The sequence below is a fragment of the Aulonocara stuartgranti genome (assembly GCF_965226115.1).
Source record: "Aulonocara stuartgranti genome assembly, chromosome: 11".
Classification (NCBI taxonomy): Eukaryota; Metazoa; Chordata; class Actinopteri; order Cichliformes; family Cichlidae; genus Aulonocara; species Aulonocara stuartgranti.
The window spans coordinates 9,466,999-9,486,482 of record NC_138947.1 but is presented as its reverse complement, the minus strand read 5'-3'; the positions used below and the strand labels follow the sequence as shown (position 1 = coordinate 9,486,482).

Below are 19,484 nucleotides of genomic sequence, written 5' to 3'. Positions count from 1 at the left end.
TTTTCTTTTTAAACATAAGAAATTTGTAGGGCAGTACAACTGCGATAAGGGTAGCATGTTTACTCTGATTACACAGACATTATGTAGAAGTAGGTAATGATAATGATAGTGGGCATAGATTTATAAATAAATGGACATAAAAAAACTTGAGCTTATTTTATATTTTACAACAGTAAAATACTAACTAACTAGCAACCTCATTCTCTTTGTCTTGACAATGCTTTCTTTAAGGATATCACGCATTTTGGAAATAAGGGCAGATGTGAAAAGTAAGAGAGAGATCAGAGGTCAAAAACAACATGATATTTGGATCCAAACTATAATTTGATATTTAGACTCCTCATATGCCAGCGTATCATTTCCAAAATGCTGCCAATAAAAACGAAGGCTTGTAAACATACATTTAAAGATAAAATACATTTTATGAAAGTTTGACCTTATTTGACCCCGAGGAAAAGGTCAAAGATCCAAAGTAAAGGGATATTTAGATGCCCCATATAAGAATCCCTATATACCTATATGCTGTCAATACAAACAATGGTAGTAAGAAACACAGGTTTAAATAGCATCTTTATTTTAATTACCTTCAGATCAATCTACTGACCTTGAAGGAGAGCTCAAAGGAATACTTTTCATATATATTGACTGTATATGTTGAATACGCAGAAACTTGTAAAAAACATAGTTTCTAAGGCTTTCTGTCAGTTTTTGACCAATAAACCATTAAGTTGACCTTGAAGACCTTGGTAGACGTAAGCTACATTTTAATGGATTTGATCAGAATTCATTCGAAACTTTTTGACTTCATAGAGAGAATGACACAGACACAAATGTTACAGCAAACATAACGTTCTCAATGGGGGTCATGAGGGTTAGCTCGGGACTTTTGAATATTGCTGTGAGTCAGAAAATCTCCATATGAGTTGTTGTAAATGTTGAGGTAAGAGTACATACAGAGTGTTCTGGTTAACACTTGTATTGGCACAGTCCATTAAGATAGTCAATTAGAGTGTGCATTTGGATATTTTCTCCAGATAAATGAGTATAGAAGTGTGGTCCACTTTCTGCATCGTGGCATGCTCCTGTTGTGAATGGTGACAAAAGAACATTTTAGAAATTAATGACATAGGCAGTGCTGTGGTTCCAAGCCAATAGCATTCAATATTGTGGATACAGACTTGAGTTATTTGATCTGGAAGAGAGCTCTGTGGATTTTAAATCAGTATGTAATCACTTCAATGTATCTGCTGCAGGAGTGGAACAAATAATAGTGATTTACTTAATTGAAAACTAAACATTTTCTCATCTGAACAGACAAAATGAATTGGAGGCAATAGCTTTTTGACGCATCTTCCCTGAGTCGATTAGTTGCACTCCAACAGGCTTTGATAAGAATTAACTCACACTTAATTATTTTTTCGCTCTCAAAACATTGGTGTATTTCAGAGCCCCAAGTATACTCTTTGAACACACAAGGGCAATTATTTCCCTCTTCAATTAATAGAAAATCTTTCTGAGGTTAAAAATGCCCTTCTTCTCTTTATCTCTGCCTCGTGAAGGTAAACACAAAGACGATAATTTCCCGGCTTCTTCTTAAGATTTTGTCTTCACGTGAATGGCAATTTAGCATTTTCCATCTCCCGATAAGCGCTGGATTCCGTTCATTTGTCACCATGCAATTAGAAATGCCAAAATCTCATCTCTACCGTTGGGATTTAGGCCTCAAACATCAACCATTTCCTGTGAGGAGGAGAAATGTTTGTGCAGCACAGAGCGGTTGCTGTTGGCCTCGTGAGTCACCATTTTCATTGGGATTCTTAATGAAAGCAGACACAGCCTGGCTGACCTCCCCACATTCCCATTACCTAGTCAAACAACCACCTTAATTGCCTTAAAAATACAGCCAGTCGCAAGAATGCTCATTAAATGATACATGTTGATTGCCTTTGTATGCAAAAAAAAAGGTGCGACGGTGTAGCATTTGCAGAATAACTGTAACGTGTCATTCAAAATGTGGCATTAGATAAATACCAGACTGAATGGCAATTTAATTTGTCTTCGACTATAAGAAAGAGACATATTTTACTACTGCAGCACTCAATTGGTTCGGTGTTTTTTCTCTTTTCGACCTTGTTCTTCTCTAGCTTCTTACAAATGCAAATTAGAAAGTTTGATTTGAAATTTGATTCGCTTTTAGAGACAACGCTGCCACTCTCCCCGCAAGGACATTAGAAGTAGCTGAACTATTCAGCGTGACCCCGACAGGTAGATTTTTAATGGCATCTTTCATAACATCATCAAACGACTCAATACACTCAATCCTAGACCAATTTAACATAAAACCCCATGAAATCAGTCAATGCGCAGAAAATGAAGTTTCAACCTCCATGCAGCCATCCATTTCAGATGTGGTCATACATCTTAATGCCAACCTAAACTCTTACCAATCTCACCAATTGCCTGTGGGTACAATTACTGTAGCTTATAGAGGCTGTCTTGTGAACTATTACTGCTTCAGCTCTGAGTTGCTGATAAAGAGGGCTTCTAAAAGATGTGGATTAGATTATCAACAGAATCTAATTACATCTAAATCCTCGATTTCTCATTTAAACATGGCATTTTATAAGCAGTCTGATTAGCGCAGACAAGCTAAATCATATCAGCTTGGCCAATACACACGCCCAGTCCAATTTCAAAGCACTCAAGTAAACACTTGCTTTGTTTCCGGTCCCTTTGGCTCAAAGTGTTCAAGTTTACTGGATTACACTGACTTCGTTACACAAACTGACACACCTGCTCTCCCCAGGAAAAAGTTGAGAGACAGAGAGGCAAAGCCTCCTTTCAACCCTCACCAACTCAGGCACATCTGCCTGCCTAGGGTACACAGAAAAAAAAATGAGGCAAGCACACAGACACACAGAGAGGGCGTACCTCCTTCTTAAAAAAGCCAAGAACCTTTTGAATAGGTGTGCGAAATTGCATGAGAGAAAGGGAGCCGTGCTTACCTGTTGAGTGACGCAAAGGCTCAGGAGCGTCTTTTTTGTCTTCCTGATCTACAGATGACTCTCTGAACACAAGTGAGCCTAGGAGATGTTAAAGAATGCCAATGGGACTCCCCCATCTCTCACTCCTTAGTCTAAGACAGAGGCAAACAGATAAAGAGAGGGAGAGAAGCAATAGCGCGGAGTGCAGAATGAAGGGAGTTGTGTATGAGAAGTGTTGATGGAGGTGCTTCGAAGGGGGTCAAGTCAGCCGTGAAATAAATGTCAGAAAAACAATAACAAGGTTACAGCTGGCTTAGCAGTTCTAACATTTTTCTATGTATAAAGCTCCACAATGATAACTGACCACTTGTAATGTTGAAGGACCTCTGGTTTATTGAATGAATAAAAGCGGTAAAGTTATAACAGCTTGATAAAGCTGCAGTCAGCCAGAAATCTGAGGCACATGGATGTGGTTTCTTTTTTGCTCTGCTTTTCTCTGGAGCGTTCATGGTTCCCATTATTTAGCATTACAGTGTGCATGGGTTGAAAGGAGCAGAGCAACCCTCAAAGATCCAGATGCAACATGGATGTCTTTACAACTGCTAGTTTGTAACATTTATGCTCATACATAATGAATGGAATAGAGACTATCCACACGGCTGTATTTCCTGTATTCAATACTCCCAGGCTGATCTGCTCTATTGCAGAAGTGGAGAAAAAGAGGAGCCGCAGAACTCACTTTAAACACAGATTTTTTTCTTTATTTTATTTTTACTTTTGATTTTTTTTCTGATTCTTGCCCCTTCACCCCCACCCACTCCTTTTGTCAATTATATACTTCCAACTGAATGGTCGCTGGAGAACACCACCATTTGCTCAGTGGAACATACTGAAAGCTCTTCTAGTAAGGCAACTTGAAGGTCATGTTGATTTTCCACGTGCATGTATTTTTCATTTGATCTGCTCATAGTCCATACATGTGCTGTGAATGCATGTACCAGCTATTTGCTCAGTATAACCACAGAAGCACTTGCACAGCTGCATTTGTTATTGCAGCGTGGGTCAGTCATGCAGTGATGACAATCCAGCCACTGTCATTGAGAAGAGTGCAAAGACTTCCACATACATGGCAGCACATAATACAGAAAGAGTGTTCTATAAATCTGGCAACTGGAGCCTTATGTTATGCTGCACAGTATGCTATGTGTACTGCATATGTCTCTGTGTTTGTGTGTAGGTCATGGAGGTGGGTGTGTGCGCACGCGTGTGTGTGTGTGTCCCAGATGTTAGCAGCTGGCTTGTGTATTTGATGCTGGCCCCACAGACAGTCATTAAGCCCAGCAGCCCAGGGCTAGAAGGTTAATTCCCCCGCCTGGAGGGGTCTGTTAGGTGGGAGGCAGGAGGAAAAGGAGCGGAGGAGGTGGAGTGTGAGGTGGAGAGGGTGGTGAGGAGGCGGGGGAGCAATGGGAGGCGAGGGGGCTGTGAAGCTCAGAACTCAGTTCACACAAACAGCACTGTCAGCAAGACTGGAGCAGCTCTACTGCCAGACGAAGAAAGGGGAGGGAGGGAGCTGGGGCCTGACAGAGAGGTAAGGAAGGGAGGGAGGGAGATGGACAGAGGACCTGAAGATGAATGGTGAGAGGAGGGGGATGCAAGGAAGAGATGGGAAATACAGTAAGGGGGCAAAAAGAATTCATGTCAGGGAGTTGGACAGGCAGAGGGGGAGATGAAGGGGACATGAACGAGCAAGGTAATGGAGCGGGAGAAACGGATGGAGGAAGGAGGCCGAAAGATACTGTAAAATGGGCTGTGGAGTGATGAATAGAAGACTAGAGAGGTGCAGAGGAAGGGGGGAGATGGGCGGAAGGAAGGCTGACATGAAGAGTTGTTTTGAAAACCAACAGGAAGTCTACTGACTCAGACCAGTGCGTCAGGGAAAGCAAGGAGGAAGATTAATCAAAGAAAGCAATAAGAACTACGGTGAAAAGCAACACAATATGTGGAAAAAGGAATGATAGGGTCATGTCCAGGAGATTGATTCAGAGACGGCAAAGTAGGTGTCTGGCTGCATGTGATATTTTGGTGTGTTGGAGACTTTGTGCTGCCCGTTAGGCGTGTGTAGCATTTGTGTGGTGGTGGCTGCTCAAATTCTGTCTCTTGTTACTATAAAGACAACATGTTTTAATGGTTTATTGGTTTATTACAAAATGAATATGCAACATGGAGCCAGTGGGTAACAGATTAAATGCTCACAGTGTGATCCCCACCAGTAAGAGGTTTTAACCGGTTCAGTGTCCAGCGTTCAAGAGAAGCGGTTAATTAAATAAAGAGAGGCTTCAGTAACTCTTCAAGACTTCTGAGGAATCTGACAAAAAAGGCCCCCAAGTTGTCTTTTCTCATTGAGTTGGACGGTTCTACATTCACACTCTGCATTAACTACAACTTTCTGACCTGATGATCTGATTGGAGGCCCAGCTTCTGTTGCCTGCCACAGTACAGCTGCCATATCAGTGATGATTCTGTGTTCTAAATCTGCAGACAAGGTCAACATGCCCCCCCCCCGGCCAATCTGGCTCCTAGTCGACCACAGGAAGGAGATTTAACAGGCAATAGCAGACTGAGAGCATGCACTCCACAAACCAGAAATGACAATTATAGGCATCACTAAAACAGCAGTAGCAAACAGAGATAAGAGGACTTTCAAAAGTCTGACAGCGATAGTTGCTTAATCCCCTTCAGCAGCACTTTCTCCAGAAGTCTTTTATGACGACGTCTGAATAGAGACATGAACCTTGTCTCCCTGCTGGCAAGTTTGCAAAGCTTTCTCTCTCAAGTTGCTGTGCTTTGGTGAACCTGTAGACCAAGCAACGCTAGAGCATGTGGACGGACATGTATCAGGGTTAAGACAGATTTGGAAAAACCCAATTAAACACACCAGTACACTCTTTGCTGCCCTCTTTCAATCCCCATCCCTGTGTCCCTATTCATGTTGGCACTGATATGGAGTTCAGAGCTTGGCATGTGTGTATGTTCAAATGTGCGTGTATGTGATGGGATGGATGGAGAGGCTTGAGAATACCAGCTGCAGTGTCCAGATTGGGAAGGGATTAATTCCCAAATCTCCTCCATTTACCTCAGCTGCCTAACAAGCTCCAGCATAACCATGCTAACTCCCAGACGTTGTGACTTTGATTCCACTGGTAATAACAAACAACAGACACTGTTGACCAATCAAAGAGGCCTAATTGATGAGATGTTATACAGTGCTTTTTCTAGGAGGATGCTGACAGAGCAAGAGGGAGTAGGCGTATATAAAATAAAATCTCAGTCTGACTAAAATGCATTTATATTATAGGAATTCAATTGCAATAACTTTTAGATGGAAAATTGAAATAGATACCACCATGTTGCTGCAGTGGTGCTTTATATATTACATTACACGAGCAGCCGGGGAAGAAGCAGAAAGCTAAAAACCACTAGGCACCTTTGGAGAAGTGGAGCTCTTCATCTAACAGATTCCTGTGTGAAGTCATGAGGTCAGAGGCTGAACAGGATCGCTGAAACAATATTATTAGGTCACTGAGGGAAGAAGAGAAGGGTCAGATAATAAGACTCAATCTGGCTGAGTGAAAATGCATGGGAGGGAAAGTGCTGACGCCTCTCTTGCTCTGGCTCATCCAATTCCCGGCACTTACTCCGTGCCACTGATATTCATGCCGAGCTTTTTGTCCACGGCTCACAAACTTTAACATTCACCGTCTCCACTGCCCCATCTATCATCTCACTGTGGTGATGGACGCATAGAGAGCAAAGCAGCTAAAACGGCAGTGGGAGGGTGAAAGAGACACCAAGGGATAATATTGAAATTTGAGGTCAGAAAAGACAATTGTTGTATTCACTCGTGTGCGTCTCATTGACTTGTGTGGAGCCACCTGAATTATGTACAGTCAATGTACACAGACACATATGCACACGAAGGCAGTCACACCCACACGCGCAAATGCACAAATCGACACGGGAACCTCCTATCAGAAGCAATTCAATATAAAGATACACAGAGCTCAGGCAATAACCTGATCCTGGTAAGAGATGTTATAGGCTTTGACAGGGAGGGCTGAGCCACACAGCCCAGGCTGTTCTCCTAGTGTCACTAACAAAACAGAAGGATTAGAGGATGAAATGGAGCTAAATCTGGGCAAGCTAAAAATGGGGGCAAAAACAAGGCATGGAAAGAAACAATATTGAATGGATTCAAAGAAAGCCTTTAACAAGAGCTATTAAGCTATTAAATGGCACTTTAATAACAAAAGCCTTGTGCTCCATTATTTATATTCTGCTGTTAATAAATACACCCACATACGCAATGCATGCCACCCACAACCATCTTTGTATTTCTGAGTGCTCCATGAAAGAAATGCCACAAACTGGATTCTTCTTCTAATGCTTACCACAATAGCTGTAACCACAGTGAGCTTAGGTCCTCCCTACCTTACCTTCACAGCATTAGTAGTACCACAGAGGTGAGGATTTTTCAATTTTTACCTCAGAAAAATGGGATTTTTGTATAACTGGAGTGACTGTAATAAAAGATCTTCCTATTATTCTGTATACTCCGTTTGAATTCAGTGAGATTTAATGCAGCCCCGAACAGCCTCAATTAACCACACTTTACAAAATATCTAACAAATGATTCTCCCTGCAGGTTAACCAGCTGCTGGTGTCATTTTTATTGACTTTAACCATTGCAAAAATTGAGCCAACATTTACTGTAGCTGATCCAGCAGAGGAGATGATTCATAGTTTTCAGTCTCATGATTGGCACAGAGACCTAGAGGACAAAACTACAGTTCCAGAATGTTAGGCAACATTTAGTAGAACTGTAGCTCGGGCTTGTACATTTCCCATCGGATTCAAGCCACAAATATTTAGATCATCATTGAAAAGAAAGAAGAAAAAAACGTAAACAAACAGCAAATTTTGGGCATGTGTGACGGCAGCTGCTGCATTTCAGTCAGCAAAAACAGCCAGACAGAGTCCCTGCCAGAGTTCCTCTTTGGCAAAGTTAACTGATATCATGTGGAGAATTCCTACCCTTACACTCCTGCCAGGATTAAAGTGTACAAAGGCACAGACAATTCTTTGTATTTTCAGCCTGTTTGGGCCAATAAACAGAAATTATCTAGTGTCAAAGGCAAAGTGAGCCAATATTAGCTAACTACCTAAAGTCAATCAACAGGTCACCACTAGTTTTGCTGTGGAAATGGTAGGACTGGTGCAATCTGGCCACTGCACTCTCAACATTAGAAGTCTTCTCACATGGGTTGCTTCTCCCTTGCAATTAGCTTTGAACAAATTTGCAGCTAGCAATGTGTGACCATCTGACCGATGCACACACTCCAGTATTTTATTTAGCAGTCCTGGTTTTATATACATATATCATGGTATCATTTTGAGAGCCATTCATTTTGGGGACCCATATACCCATATTTAAACTTTCCTCATGCAAAACTGATCTCGGATTCAAATGACCTCTCTTCAGAAATGTGTCCTCATTCTGAAAGGCTCAAACTGGTTCTCACAGAGATTGAAGTACAAAACCCCCTAGACATTAAGGACACACACACACACACACACACACACACACACACACACACACACACAAAATCAGGCCCAACTACACCTCAGCCAACAGATGGGTTTATGGCTTTGTTGAGGTGGAGTTTGCAATCCTGCCCGTCCCATTTTCAGAAAATCCACTTTAATTAACATATCAGAGCTCCAAACGAGGCTAAACCTCTTCTCTGCAAACTGTAATCAGCCCAGTTTGAACTGACCAACCATAGAGCGTACATGATAAGGCTTGCCAACTGAAACACAAGGATAATCCAGTTATACCTGCTTATACAGCAGACAGCTAAAGGCACTGATCTGACAGCCGCTCTCTGAAGTGCCATAGCTTGCATTTTGATTTAAGCAAAGTGTTCTGATTCACTTATGTCATGTGGTTCAATCTGATAGGATTCACATAGTCATTTCAGCCACAGTACCTGCAATGTGCTCAAGCTGCTGTTTCATAATAACATAATATGGACTGCTTGTGGCTTACAGAGTGGTTTTTTTTCTTTATTACTCTTTAGACATCTATGACTTAGTTTCTACCTATGCAGCTTCCAAGTTGTTGTGAGTCACTATGCCCTAATTATCTAACCCATCACCACACCCAAATCTACAATACAACCCTCACAAAATCTGTTTTCTTTCTGCCAAAACATTCCATCACTTACTATACTGTCCTCCTTCTGACGATCTATTTTGATCTGACAGGAGCAGTGATTGTGGTTCCCTCCACCTACAGACTCACAACCCCCAGAGGACCCCCAAGGAAAGTTGAATGGGCCAACAGATGGGCGCTATTGTGGGAGGGAAGGTTTGGGACAGACTGTGACATCAGTGCCACAGAAGACATGGGGAGTCGTGAGAGCTGTGCACATGCATGTGCACGTGCGTCTGTGCACGTGTATACGAAGAGTACATTTGTTTATGTCTGTGTGCAAGTATGCATTGTGTGTTCATGCACTTGCGCCTTTGTGGTTGTTTGCTGGGGGTGGGATGGAGGGGCACGCTGGTTTAACACAAGATGTTTGAAATCTGTTGGCCTGACAGCATGTCACAAGACTTCTTGGTTAATAGAGTCTCCAGGAATGTCCTCTCCTGCAGCTTTAATGAACCCCAAGCCAAAAGGCCTAATGAAGCGTGTTCCGTTTGCCAAAACAGTCCCTCAGCTTGACCTCCCCTGACCTGCACTACTCCCGTGCCACTTGAGGGTGGGTCTCCATAGTAACTGGCCTAAAGAGTCTACTGGGGCAAAGTTGTCAAAGGGACAAAGGATGGTGCTAGGTTATAGAAAAGCAAATAGTTAAGACACGAGACATCCACACATGTGCCTGGATTTGCTGCTTGCCCTAATATGATATTTTAGATGTTTCACATTGCCACTTCTTTGTTATCCCGCAGGGCCATTAAGCAAAACTTTGCTGATTTCTAGCCAAGAAAACATTTTTCTTAACAAGCTCTTCTGCCTCATCAGCATCCAAAAAGGTATACGTAATCACACAAACACAACTGCGTGCACACACACACAAGCTGGTCATCATTGCATTCTTTGTTCAAGCCAAGCAAGAGCCTTATTATTAAATAAGTAAAGACTAGAACACAGATTGTGTAGAGTCTATTCAGGGGGGGATGCTAGTGTGTGTGTATGTCTATATGTGTGTGTGTGTTAAGTATGAGTTAAGGACTAATAAAGTGCAGGCACCTAATTAAACAGTCTTTGTTTATGCTCTATAGCAGTGGTATAAACTCAGCAGGCACAATGCAGGGTGGTATGCCAGGTCACTGTGCTCTCATTTAAACAACCACAGACAAAAGCAATGAGAGAGAAGGGGGCAATCAACTTCAAAAGAAATTCTTGCTTAATTGCAAAACTGTGGGAAAACTAGCAAAGACAAAAGAGAATGGGCTGATTAAAGCTGCAGTGAAGACTGTTTGCAATCCCTTTAAACAACTGAGTCTGGTCTTATTTTAAATGTACATTGAATATCCATTAAGGAATGTGTAATATATAACATGCAATTTATAAGCCCTTATTTTCCCCATTTCTCAGTGCATCTTGTCAGCTCAGAAGCAAGCAATGTGAATTTTGTTGAGGCTGGAAATGGACCAAAGATAAACAGTTTCTAGACTTAATAACTTTTGATTAATGCTTTTTCTATGCTGCTGTGAACTGCTGAAGCACAGCGCTGTGAAGTTTTTCAAAAAGAATAACAAGCACGGACATGCAATGCTTCCTTCCTTTGCCAGACATATATTTAAAAAAATAAAAGTAAAAATAAATAAATAAACACAAAAACAAACCATGGATAGATGGCTGGATTTTTCAAATTATAATGCGAATCAATGCTGAGACCCCTCCAAGACTTTGCAACCTACCCAACTTTAAGAAAACAGGGTGGAAAACCTGAATGGGCAATCAATGCTGTTCCGCCTGCACATTCCTGAACTCAACACTTTAATGGTTCCATTCATTAAAATCCTTATTAAAATAAGCATGCATTATGATATAATAACAAACAAGCCAGGCTGCACATACTGCCATAATCGGGAGAAATTAAAAATGCCAAGAACCTCTACATTACCTACGTAACCTGCCTCTATCTCTCTTCTCCCTCACACGCAAACACATGCACCCATTTGCACACACATGCACGCACATGCACACAAGCTCTAAAGTAAAAATAATCAAGGTTATTTAAATGAGTGCAGGCTGCATAAACAGTGCAAACGGTAAGAACATTATGGGCTGAACGTGTCTATGCATTCCTGAGCTCACAAGGTGGTGAGAGCGGGCGTGCTGGGTGGGTGGTTAGCGTTCATCTACAGAGAAGTTAAAGCATATGCATTTTAAGGGACCACACTTAAAAAAAAATATGCAGATTTTTCATATGCTGCTACCATAAATAATACCAACTACATGTATTAGATGTATTCAGCTTACTCTGCTTAATCTGTGCAACATTTATGGTTGGGGGTTTTTCTCCCCTTCAAATCTACATATTGCACAGACACATGCGCTTGAGAAAAAAAACAAAAAAAACTGGGTGTCAGGGGATGTTGGGGGCAGGAAGGGAAATTTAGTGTGAGCTGCCTGTGGATATGACAGAAAAGCTGGATGGGATCCCGAGTGCTACCAGCTGACACTCCCATGAAATCCAAAGATTAATTGATTAAAAGGATATGCACATGTGTGTGCAGCAATGCTACTGGGTCGGCATGGCAAATACATGCCATATGGACGAGACTTGAACCTCATTTACTGTGAATGTGGTAACTGTACTATATTCTTAATTCTTTGCAGGCTTGGAATAATGCAGGCTCCAAAAGAAACCAAATATTTCAACTTGTGTAATCATGGAGGCCATATGAGTATAAAATGCAGGCCCCAGTAAGTTTAATTAACTCTGACCACATAATTATTTGAAATTTTTAAACCCCACAAAGCAATATTTGGGGGAAGTTCGTGGACAAAATTGGGCAGTTAGAGTGGGCTGACTGCAGTCAACTAAGATGTGGTGCAGCAGCTTTAAAACCACAATTTGATGCTTTTTATGCTTCAGTTTTTTAGAGTCAGCTTTGGGGGTTTTGTTTAAACCTTTAGGCAACGAAAGCAGCAGACTCTCTGGCTTGTGGCTGTATCCACTATGGAGTTAATGTCCAGCACTGATGACAGGTATAAACCCTTCAGTCATTTTTTTTATTCAATAGGCCTCTTGTATGTGCTCTGGTGGTCATCTGGGAAATTACTGTGAAATTTTATAAAAGACTTGTCTGTCTGTCACATGACTGTCGATTGACAGAAGTGACTGACAGTTGGCTGATCTGCGTCTTAATCTTGAGTTGAAACAGTTTTTAGGAGTTTCTTCTCAAAAGACTTAAGAGTAATTTTTCACTTGAAAATGACTACAAATGAACACAACAAGATCTTCAGTGTTACCTGCAACAACACAACAAGAGATTCCCATTTAGAGTTGTGACGCCTGCTAGTGTAAAAATAGCCGACGGCAGCCCTGGTACAACAGTTTCCTTTAAGTCGACAGAGACTTCAGTTCAGCGGCAGAAAATCAGAAATTGCGTGTCGACGTCAGGTCTCTGTCACTCTCTGTATTAGAGAAATCTTGCTGTAATTGCAGTAGCTTCAAATGTCCTGAACTTCTGCATCAAAGTCAGGTATATGCAGTGTTTTACTGCTGTGAGAGTGTGCACTGTGTGCTGCTGTTAGATGAATCAAGGCTACCAAATTGAACTAATTGCACTTTTGCCCACCCAGTGAACCTTGTCTGGGACCCAGGAGAGAAAAGGCCAGAAAGCAGACGAGTGCTTTACTGAATTTGACTAATTGCTCACACCTGCCCAGTTTGCTCTGTTGGGGATTCTATAGAAAGACAAAGAGCAAGGCTGGGAACATATGGATGCAGCAAAACAATTTCACAGATTATCTGTTATGGGTCATTTAGTCTTTAAGGTATAAATATGTTGCTTATTTAGTATCTGAGGTGTATGTGGCCAATGTGTATGATTTACCAGCTCAAATATTTCTCCTTAACCACCTTTCTTTGTCAAAAAAACACGAGACGACGAGATGACTGCTTAGCTAAGAAAAAGAAGGAAATACAAGTATAAAAAAAGCAAAATCTTACAGCTATAGATAGACCTTATAACTTTTTCACAAAAGCAAATTGTAATGTTGGATGTGGTTTATTTAACAGTGCTTTCATATGCAGAATGCTGTGTATACATCTAACCTGAAGACAGCAGAGGAAAAGTAGGCATAGGAGAAGGAAGCAGAACAAAAAGAGAAGAGAAGGAGTGTGCTGAGATATCTGTTGTCTGACCAGAGGCTTCCTGGGCAGAGCAGAGATGATCTCTGAGTCTCACAGCATGAATTCCATACACCCTACACCACACAAACAGCGTGAATCCTGTGCACTGCATGTGTGAGCCTTGTGGCTCCCACGCACACACACACACACTGAGTGAAAAACATAGACAAACCATCACTCCTACCATGATCTAGAACTCTGACCATTGTCCACAGAGTTGTCATTATGATCACCAAATAAGTTGACTAAGCTTGAGGCGACAGTTGTTGTGATTTGGTGCTATATAAATAAAAATGGATTGAATTATCTTCATATCCAGAGGCAAACAATAGACAACATCCTTTTTTTGCTTTTACAACTTTTTTTTTTTAAATTCCCATTTACACTGGTCATCTTCCAAGGTGGTGCTGTGCCTTATAGTCTTCAAATCAGAAACATATCACAGCGACTCGGCAGTAATTCAAAGATGCCACAGCTCCATGCTAGAAACTCGTGCGTTGGGGTCCTAGACTGTGATTTTTATCGAACAGTAAATGACTGCTTTCGCTTCCAATATCCCCCAGCCATGATTTAAAAGTGCAGTAAATAAGTGCTTACACAACTTTCACAATGTGCAACCATCTGTTCAACTTGACTGTGAGACCTAACGTTTTTATCCTCACCTCAGGATTGATGCATCTGAAGGCATAGCACACAGAACCAATATGTCTGGTCACGTTCCCCTCCTGCATTTGTGGGCCGTATTGCTGTTGTTCTTCTTTTTGCTTTTACCTATTTGACACTATCACACTGTACCTTTTATATAAAATTTAAGAAAAAGGGCATCATCTGTATGGGTTTAGGGGAAAGGGAGGTCTTTGTACTGTATATCTAAGCATGAGGGCACAGAGCCATTCCCCTATGGCCTATTGTTTTGGTAGGGTATGACTCTTACACCCTTCCCCTGGATGTTAGGGGAATAGAGCACAGTCTGGCTAATATTTAACTAATGACTGTGTCTTCCAGACTCGACCGCCCTCCTCTCACCAACTGCCAGACCTGAGCCATCTCTGCAGTGAACCTCACTGAAGTGTGGCTGTGTGAAATAGAATGTGGAGGGATGGGGCTCTCCGCACAGTATCAGGGGAAAGGGATATGGGAGAAAATAACTGTTGGAGAGCCCATAAAGGAGCTGTGAGTGAGGCGGAGATGGATGCAGACTGTTGTGTGGGAGGCCAACAAGTCCAGCAGTCTGAGAGAATGCCATATGCTACCTTGAGGCAGGCAAAGTCTAGCAAAAGGCAAAAGAGAAGTGCAGTTAGTGAAGAGTGGCTGCTTTCCCTCAGCGCTGATATTTGTTTGGCCTCCATGTTTCTCATCGAGCTTTACACTTTTCTGCCAATCTTTCTTATAGATATAGAGGATGTGAGATAACGTCAGTGGGGAAACAAGAGAAGGGGCTGAAAGAAGAGGAAAGGCGGGACTGAGATAATGAGTAAAAAGGCATTATTAGATAATGAGGTCTGTGTTTGTCAAGTGGGAGAAAGAGGAGAGGAAGACAGAAATCTGTAAGGGCAAAATAAGAAAGATTAAGGGGAAGTCAGAGAGACAGGGGGGGACGAAGAGTGGCTGATGGATATAAAAGATGCAGCAGGGCTGATTATTGTTAGGGTGCCACCAATGCCGACCGAAGCCCATAGTGCTGCCAGGCAAATGTAGTATTAGTCACTTTAATAATTAATCACCCTGGGAGCATGTCGTTTGAGCCATGCGTTGACCCATTTCTCGAACATTTTTTCCTCAACAGGAACATATCCACAGAGCCCTTCTTCTTCTTTACCTCCATTTAGTAAGGAGGGGTTGTGGGCCCAAATCCTCTGGGTCAGGCCTGGTCATTTATTAGCCACATTTCTCTGGAGAAATAAAAGTAATCTTGCTGCTCTTCTCAAAGGCTGGAAACCATGCAGGGAGACAGAATAGTGGCCTCGGCTGTGGCCCAATGGGCCTTGCTGACTGTCCGTCCTGGTGAAATATGAAGCCCATATGTAGGACGGCCCTATGAAAGAGGGACCCAACAGAGCTCCTTCAGGCTTTGATGCTCATCACCACAAAAGCAGATGGCGGTGTCCTGGTCTTAAAACTTTTTTTTGCAACAACCCCCCTCTCTTCTTTTATCCAATCCTATCCGGCCTATTAGCCCCCTGCCTGTCATGGTCTAGCAGCCTATGCTTGGTCCCCAGGGGGCTTCCAGAGCTATGGAATGAAGTCAAGCTTCCCCATTGACACAGGTCTCTCTGGATGGCTTTGAATAGAAGTCAACTGAGTGAAAAGGCATGTTTTAGAGGACAAAATGGAATAAGGTGTGGGGTGGATCAATACGGCAGGGTTGTTTGGACTTGAAATGCTTTGCTCTCTCTGTGTGTTCAGACAAAGCAGTGCTGACTGCAGGTGGCAAAGAATTTTTCCGGACATTGGGTAAAAAGTAACAAAGGGTGTTTAATGGAAGAGAAACCTGCATGCATCTGTCTGAAAGATTGTGATCAAAGCAAAGAGATAACCAGCTGTGTTTGCGCTCTCTATATATTTATATTCCTACCTGCTTCTCTAAAACAGGCAGGATTTGTCACCGAGGTCCAATATCAACCTGTGTGCTTCACACACCCAGGCAATTTCCAAACCAGAAGGCAATCAAAGACTTAAAGTTATACACAATGCAAATAGGTCCGGGAGCCCATCTGTCGTAATCCAACAGTCCCTCCTGCACCAGCCTGATTTCCGTCTCAGGCTCTCTGTGGCACAAGCCAATTAACTGTTTGATTCAGAGCTGGGGATGAACACCCTAATTGATTACATGGCGATAGTCAATTCAATTATCAATTTAGGCACAAAAAGCTAAGCAGAGGCACAATGAAGTTTGCTGAGCAAGTTCTTCGGCAACTTGGCAGCACAATAGCTGTGTATGTTTGTTTAAGCACAGGAATGAAAAGTAAAGGAGGAAGGCAGGGAAGCAGGGGAAGGAACACTGACACTTACTGTAGCTACTGCAGGTTGTTTACTTGCAGTCTCAGACTTATACCTCTTCTCTGCTTCTTCTGTCTCCTCAACACAGACATTCTTTGCTGCCAAAGAAACGCATACAGACCAGCAGGCAGACAGAAAAGTGTGCGCGCACACACAAGCACACACACACACATATATATGTATATATTTAAAAACCCACAAACATTTGCAGTTTATAAACACCCAAACAACTAAATGTAGAATATTATACACGTTCATGTATGAAACAGCCTCACAATGCACCATTCAGATTGAATATGCTTAATTAAAAGCAAAACAAAAAAGGAAGGCATGCACTTTCCACATAAGATTTCTACCAGTTAACTGGCGTGCAAATAACATACATGAACACACAAATCAAAGTTTGGCAGCGATTTAATCGCATGAGAAAAACCCTCTTTTCCTGATCATCCATGTGATCATGCTTTGTTTACTCTGTCATGGAGAGATGCTCTGTTCGATCAAGCTGAAGAGGCACTAGGTTGGGTGGCTGCACTAACAAAGTCTCAATGAGCCGTCTGTCGACAGGGTAATTTCCCAGGGCGGCTCTGTGTCTCACTCCTCATGGTTCTGCTGGTGAAGATAGAAGATCAGCACCTGAATCATTGGAAAGGAAACAAAATAAATATAGAGTCATACCTCCATGCGCTGTCCACCCTCAGCATACTTATACTTCACTAGCATGCACATCATGCTGTTTGTGGCCTTTTTCTGTGCTGCCATTGTTAATAGGCAAGCTGTTGGGCTCTTTTCATTGTGAGGGTTACTCACAAGTACACTAGGAAATGACACTGAAATTACTGCATTACTTTTGTTTGCAGATAAAACAATAAATGAGAGAAACTAGCAATACAGTAGACAATCTAAAGAATTTGGAAAGGTTTTACAGCTACAGACAATTTTCCCATGTAAACAACATATGCGTATTAAAAACCTACGTGATTGGAGACATTTTTCAGCTTAAAACACAGAATTGTGCCAGATGTCACAGTATATGAGAACGTTCCTATCAGTGCCGAGTTGCTTATTTACCTCCTTAATCATAAGAAGAATTTAATCTAATAATATTGCCTGCATGGGTGGTTTTGGGTAACACTGTAGGGATGCAAGAGATATTCATGATTTGAATGAGGGAACAGTCTCTTTAGGATTGTGTGGAGACAATTCTTTGTTGATAATTTGCTGCTGTTTAAATAATCAAGCTTGAGTGCACTACAGAGAGTCTTTTTCTTGGAATTTACATATCTGCACAGTCCGGGTCATTATAAATAAAAAGAACAGCACATGGTGGTGTACAAAGAAGAATAAAACCTTTTTTTTTTTTCAGTAGAGCTACCGGTTGCACAGAAAAGCAAGCCAAGGAGCTGCATACTGCTGGAACAACTGTGGACCGGGATGTTAACAATTCGAAAGGTGTTGAAGCTGAAATAGAGCAATTTGGATGCTCACACTGATACACATGTACTAGCACATTAACCAGGACACAAAGTGGCCTTCAATTTCTCCTGTCTACTGTAACATGCTTGCTGGCAGAGAAAAACACCTTTTTGTCATTACAGACCCCTGCCAGGCACTGATGACTGTTCACACAATGACACATAAGTTACACCCCCCTTTTCTATTAGCAGGGAGCTGTGCAGGATATAAAGACAAGGAGGTGATGTAGAAAGAATGCACAGGCTGCTGGAAGTGAAGGAGTCAGGTGGGGAGGTGTCTGTGCTCAGCAATTTTTTAAATAGTGGTTGGAGACAAAAAAGTGTGCCAAATGGACTTCTCCATCAATCTGACAGGGCTCTCCTTTACTCAGTGTGGATTTCTAAGGATGCTGTTTTTGTGTGAGTACAGGGGTGCGCGGTAGGGGGTTGCATGGATATAATGCACTGCAAGTGGTGCTCCCAGATGGTTGTCTCCCAGTGCTACTAGGAGGTCTTCAGCCTTTATCTATGACAGGCAGTAGGTCTTAACATCATCCACACACACACTGTTCTGTTCCAAGCCTGAGACCCACAGGACTGAAGTTAGAGAGAGACCAGAGGTCTCAGTGCAAGAACAACTCCCTGCTTCCCCTCTGTCTTTTTTTTTTCCGGAGAAAGAAAAGACCTCAATGACAGCAACGGCTCGGAAACACATGGGACTTCAGATGCTTACTGTGTTCTTTTGGCAAGGACCATCTTCCGAAACTGCCACACACACACACACACACACACATATACACACATATATACAACTACACATGAATGCCTGCACACACATTGACACGCACAAATGCCCCAGCATGGCTCCATCCTCCTCTGTGGGTTGAAGCCGGTCCAGAGGATCAGCATTGTTGGAGAGGCTTAGTGAGGGAGAGAGTAAAAGTCTACAAGAGGCAGAGGAAGAAAGACTGTAAGAGAGAAATGGCCAGACAAAGAGATGCCAGGACATACTGAGCCACAACATTCTTAATCGACTTTCTGACGACTTCTCATATTGTCCATGCAAGGTCGGCTTTGAGATGCACTGAAATAAACCAAGGGAGACGCTACACGGGGAGGGACTGGATGAGTAAATGGTGCAGTGAATAACCGTTGATAACAGGGAAAGGTGACAGGATCTAGATTTAGGACAATGTGTTTGCTGCTACATAAGCTATATTTAAAAAGTTGCCCACTTCAGTGTCCTCCACAATGGCACCTTGTTACCACTTGAATCTTCAGGAAGTCATTTTTCATAAAGGGCTGTGGGTGTCAGTGTGTGTTAGTGTCATAGCGAGTAAGGGTTATTCTTTTATCCTTTGACCCAGATTTTGAGGCAGAACTGAACAGGGGACATGAAAGACAGGCCTCCCAATGGAGTCAGGGTCATGTGCAACCTGAACAGAGGAGCACACTGGCATGGCCAGCCGAGCAGAAAACACTATTATGCATACGCAGAGCCCACACAGACGCGGCGCACATGTGCTTCCAAAAATGCATGCATGCACACACACCTTCAAAAACTTTCTCATGATCAAGATCACGAAAGGTAGGGTACCTTGCATGGTAAT

General features: G+C 42.3%; 1 protein-coding gene and 1 long non-coding RNA gene across 7 annotated transcripts in view; one reads left to right on the top strand and one right to left on the bottom strand.

Moving 5' to 3' along the window:
- nphs1 (NPHS1 adhesion molecule, nephrin) overlaps positions 1-3,131 on the bottom strand; it is a 46,592-nt gene extending 43,461 nt beyond the window's left edge. For all 6 annotated transcript variants that reach the window (XM_082551557.1, XM_082551558.1, XM_082551563.1 and 3 more), the window contains exon 1: positions 3,006-3,131. The gene's annotated coding sequence lies outside the window, so the exon portion shown is untranslated. The remainder of the gene's footprint in view (positions 1-3,005) is intronic.
- LOC309717196 overlaps positions 1-19,484 on the top strand; it is a 48,155-nt gene that overhangs the window by 5,532 nt on the left and 23,139 nt on the right. The window lies entirely within an intron of this gene.